The following is a 5,475-nucleotide window of genomic DNA, read 5'->3' as shown; positions in this document are numbered from 1 at the left end:
AAGTGTGAGATGGAGATGATAGCTCATTGTGGCTTTGACTTGCATTTCTCTGATGATTAATGATGATGAGTACCTTTTCATGTACCTGTTGTTCATCTGTATGTCTTCCTTGGGAAAAAAAAATCTCTATTCAGAGCCTCTGACAATTTTTAATCTAAATGTATGTGATCTTTATATATTTTCAATATTAACCACTTGCAAGATATGTGATTGCAAATATATCCTCCCATTCACAGGTTGCCTTTTCATTTTGTTGATGATTTCCTTTGTTGTGCAGAAGCTTCTTAGTCTGATGTAGTCCTACTTGTTTATTTTTCCTTCGTGGCCCTTGCTTTGGGTGTCAGATCAAAAAAAATCGCCACCAAGACTGATGCTAAATATCTTCTTTTTTTTTTCTCATTAAATTTTGTTTTAATGGGATCTCAAAATTCTGTGACAGATTTTTGGTCAAGTTGTTTACATTAAAAAGTACTGATTTTAAAAACTAATAACTTGAAAACTGCCACATACACACACACAACAGTACACAAAACATTCTCCTCTTCTTCTAAATGTAATATGATGCATTGTGATCATTAACCGGTCTTTTACTATTAAACTTAAATGGCCAATTGAGACAAACAGTTCTGAGACCATTCTTCCGCCACTGATTAAGACTGGGGTGGCAGGTATTGGGATAATATTTATTTAGCTTTCTGAGTTTTCTGGGCAGACTTGGTGACCTAGCTAGCTCCAGCTGCCTTCTTGTCCACTGCTTTTATGACATTCACAGCAACTGTCTGTCCCATGTCATGAACAGAAAAACCATCCAGAGGAAGACAGAGAAGCTCTCAACACACATGGGCTTGCCAAGAACCATATCAACAATGGCAGCATCAACAGATTTCAAAAACTTTGGGCCATCTTCCAGCTTTTTCCCAGAATGATGATCAATCTCCTTCAGCTCGGCAAATTTGCAAGCAATGCGAGCCGTGTGACAATCCAGCACAGGTGCATATCCACATTGCTTTGGCTTGGGTGGTCCAAGATAAGTATCTGAGCTGTGAAGCCAGCTGCTTTCCATTGGTAGGTCACTTTTGCCATCACCAGCCACATTGCCACAACAAATGTCTTTGACAGACACATTTTGACATTGAAGCCCACATTGTCCCCAGGAAGAGCTTCGCTCAAAGCTTCATGGTGCATTTAAACAGACTTTACTTCAGTTGTTACATTAATTGGAGCAAAGATGATCACCATGCCGGGTTTGAGAACACCAGTCTCTACTCAGCCCACAGGGCAGTACAGATACCACCAATTTTGTAGACATTCTGGAGTGGCAGACACAAAGGCTTGTCAGTTGGATGAGTTGGTGACAGGATGCAATCCAGAGCTGCAAGCAGCATGGTTCCACTGGCATTGCCATCTTTGCAGGTGAGTTTCTTTCCTCTGAACCAAGGCATGTTAGTACTTGGCTCCAACATGTCACCATTCCAACCGGAAATTGGCACAAATATTACTGTATCAGGGTTGTAGCAAATTTTCTTAATATAGGTGCTATTCCTTAATGATTTCCTTGTATCTGTTCTTGCTGTAAGGGGGTTCAGTGCAACTCATCTTGTTAACACGAACAATTAGTTGTTTCACACCTAGTGTGTAAGCCAAAAGGGCATGCTCACAAGTTGGCCCATTCTTGGAGATACCTGCTTCAAATTCACCAATACCAGCAGTAGCAATCAAAATAGGACGGTCAGTCAATGATGTGACTAAAATCAAATTTTTAATAATGTCTCTGTGTCTTGGGGCATCAATGATGGTCACATGATACTTGTTGTTCTCAGATTTCCACAGGGAATATCAGTGGTAATACCACACTCACATTCAGCTTTTAATTTATCCAAGACCCAGGCATACTTTAAGGAGCCCTTCCCCACCTCAGCAGCCTCCTTCTCAATTTTTTCAATGGTGCTTTTGTTAACCCCATCACATTTGTAGATCAGATGACCAATTGTGGTAGACTTGCCAGATTCTACATGTCCAATGATGGCAATGTTGATATATCTTTTCCTTCCCCATTTTGGCTTAGTTTCAGTGGTGGTTTTCATGACATCTGTATTTTGGCAGCAAACCCATTGCAAAAAAGCTAATGTTAAAGATCTTACTGCTTATGTTTCTTCTAGGAGAGTTAGGGTTTCAGGTCTTATGTTGATGTCTTTGATCCATTTTTAAGTTAATTTTTGTTCATAATGTGAGGTAGTGTTCCAATTTCTTTCTTTTGCACATGGCTATCTTCCATGTTTTTATGTTATGGTGGTTCCGAATTCAAAAATTTTCAAAATTTTTTATACTTCTCCATTCAAAAGATAGAGTCTAATTCAGTTTGGCTTTGATGTGACTCACTTCTAACCAATACAATGCGGTGCAATTGGTGTGTAACTTCTAAGATCAATACATAAAATGCATATCAGCATCCTTTGCCTTGGGACAAGCCAGCTGCCCTGTAGGAAGGACACTTAAGTAGCATCTTTGTAGCAAAGAACAGTCCTCTTTCCAAAAACCAGTAAGGAATTTGAGTCTTTTTGCTGTGAAACATCTCAAAAGTAGGTTCCAGACCAGTTAAGCTTTCAGATGGTTGCAGCTCTAGCTGACACCTTGACTACAACTTCATGAGAGACCCTGAGCCAGAACTGTCCAGCTAGACTGCTTCGGAATTTCTTGTACATTTTGTGAGATAAATGCTTGTTGTTTTAAGATGCTAAATTTAGGGGTAATTTGTTATAAAAGGAATAGATAACTGATATATACATAAAACTACTAAGATTTTGAAATTTTAAATTTCAAACTGGTCTTTTAGATTGTTATCAAGGTAGGATGCTAAGCATTTTTTTAACAGCTTATTAGGTTGATTTTCAATTTTTAATATTAGTGTATTTCGATATGTGGAATGACACACTTGTCTTCCACTTGTCCTTGAAGGATGGGACTAAACTTCCCCATGTTCCTGCGCTGCACATACTGAGGCACCAGGCAAGTCCTGTGAAGTGTCGTGATTCAATTGCAATGGGGAAGCCCTAGAATATGAGGCTAGAAGCACTCAATAAGGCTCACAACTGGGCATGTTTGAGCATCCTTGCATAAAAATGTTCTGTACCTATGCAAATTTGGTCTCTGGAACAGCAGCTGGAATAGAAAAAATGGTTAGGGGACCCAGAGACAAGCCTATCCAAATGGATCTGCAGTGCTGTATAAAAAGTGTCTGATGCAAAATTCTTTGATGTTTCCTATTACCCTCAGTGTAAAGTTCTGACCCTTAAAGATCTGGGTCTCTCTTAACTGCTTACCTCATCTAATAACACTTCTACATCATGCTCTAGGCTCCAGCAAGACTTAATCACTTGTGATTACTTATGCAGCCACACCCTTGATTCCTTCTGCACCTTTGAGTATGCCCTTCCACATTTCAGAGATATTGTTTACTCCTCCTTTCTCATAGCTCACTCCTATTAATAGACCCTCTTAGAAGTTAGCAAATTGTAATTCTTTCTGGTGGTTTCATTCATTTCATAGCACACTGCACTTACTATTATTATTGCATTATAATGTAACTGTAGGGCTATTAATCTATACTTAGGGTCAAAGGACTATAAACTCTTTGAGGACAGGATCATGTCTTATTTCCTGTGGCATACATAGTACTTAGTCTATACTAGGATCAAAACATATGTGGTATATAACATTTATAGGGTCTATGAAATGGTTCTGTAGAAAGATTTGGATTGTTAAAGCTGAAAAAAATTGTATTTTGTTAAAAAAAGGAATACTTTGTGAAAATTAATATTAAAAAAATAGTAATAGGCTGATGCTTTATTAGTGTGCAGCTATGTTTTACAAAGAACATCTTTTAGAGGTACTAGAGATACTATAAACTTTAACATAGCAATTACTATCTTAACTACAATACATGCTGTAAATCAATGGTGGTGTTAAATCTTGTCTAAATGACCAGAATGTGAGCTAAACCTCCCTTTGTAGCACATATTTCTCTTTAGTTAATTTTACTCCCTTTGGACTTGTGGTTTGTGAACAGAGGCTTTTAACGAAATCAGAGATCATTTTATTTCAGGCTTTTAAAAATGATCTTTTTAGGAAAGCCTACGGTCTAGAACTAAATACCTAGTGGTTTGCAAATACATTTGCAATGGAAAGCAAGAGATCATTGGAGCGATAATCCAGTAGAACAGAATTAGTATTTTTATCCTTGGTATAGATGTTTTTAAATGTCTCAAAGTAATAAAGCAGTGAATCTTAATTTTGGTTTTGTGATTCTTGAGATGCCTACAAAAAATTGCAAATAATCAAAACAAATATGTTAAGTTCCTGAGAATATTTAATAAGCTTTACAAATAGTTATTTTTGGAGCAGTGGATAATCTAACCAACAAATAATGATATAGACCAATTCCAAAAAAAAAAAAAATTAGAAATCATTGATATAAAACATTAATTGATGAATTCTTGGCTCATATAGATTGAATTAAATGTTAAAACCCAAAGTAATATGATATTAAGCTGCATCTCTCTTTGCTTAACTAAAATGACTAAATATCTCACCTTTATGAAGATATTCCAGATAAATTTAGTCAGATCTGAGCATAGCGATACTGTGAATTCTGTGATTCTGTGATTCTATTCTTTTTTTTTTTTCCCTAGTGGTATTTTCAATGGACACATCACTTAACATCCTCACTCTGAAAGAGAAAAGGAGGTGGCACCAAACATTCATTTCAGTCGAGTTCTTTCCATGATAGGCATTGCACTGAACAAAGGAATCTATTCTTTTTTGTTGTAAAAGTATTGAAAATGGATTTAAACAGAGGTATCTCAATTATCGTCAACACCATATCCAATTTCCTATTTAATCCAACTCTCATGGACTTGGTAAAAGTTTCCTTTCACATGGTTACAAGCAAGTGAGATTAGATTAGGTCACTGATATCTTCCATGGTTACATATACATTTTTGTAAATGCCATTTCCTTTCCCTTCAAATGTTTTCTAATCTTCACAAGATATTTTTGTTTTATTGTTTTGCTCTTTGCTTATTTATCTTTATGAAATAAAACTTATTTTATTTAACTTATTTCGGTGTACTTATTTTTGTTCATATTTATCTCAAATTTAATAGTAACCCATTTCAAAGAAAATTCAATGGACAATAGCTTTCATTTATTTGAATAACAAATGGAGCAATGAAGAATTTCAAGTATAATAACATCCATGAATATTCAGTTGTAGCGAAAATATTAAAGCAATGTATAAGAATTCAAGTCATAGCGAAAGTTAAGCTGACATCCTCAGTAAACCACAGAAGCGATGAAGAGTGGAATTCATTGATATGACTAATTTAGTTTCTGTGGCTTCTGTAGGCTCATTTACTATATAAATGTTTTAAATTTATCTTGATTATCTCAAGTCAAGAAAATTTAAATGATGCTTTA

General features: G+C 35.9%; 1 pseudogene; it reads right to left on the bottom strand.

Moving 5' to 3' along the window:
* Positions 1–683: 683 nt before the first annotated feature.
* LOC107512617 lies at positions 684–2,084 on the bottom strand (annotated as a pseudogene).
* Between the last annotated feature and the right edge of the window lie 3,391 nt (positions 2,085–5,475).

The sequence above is a fragment of the Rousettus aegyptiacus genome, unplaced genomic scaffold (assembly GCF_014176215.1).
Source record: "Rousettus aegyptiacus isolate mRouAeg1 unplaced genomic scaffold, mRouAeg1.p scaffold_m13_p_2, whole genome shotgun sequence".
Lineage (NCBI taxonomy): Eukaryota > Metazoa > Chordata > Mammalia > Chiroptera > Pteropodidae > Rousettus > Rousettus aegyptiacus.
The sequence above is the reverse complement of the archived record's forward strand: the minus strand, read 5'-3'. Positions and strand labels throughout refer to the sequence as shown.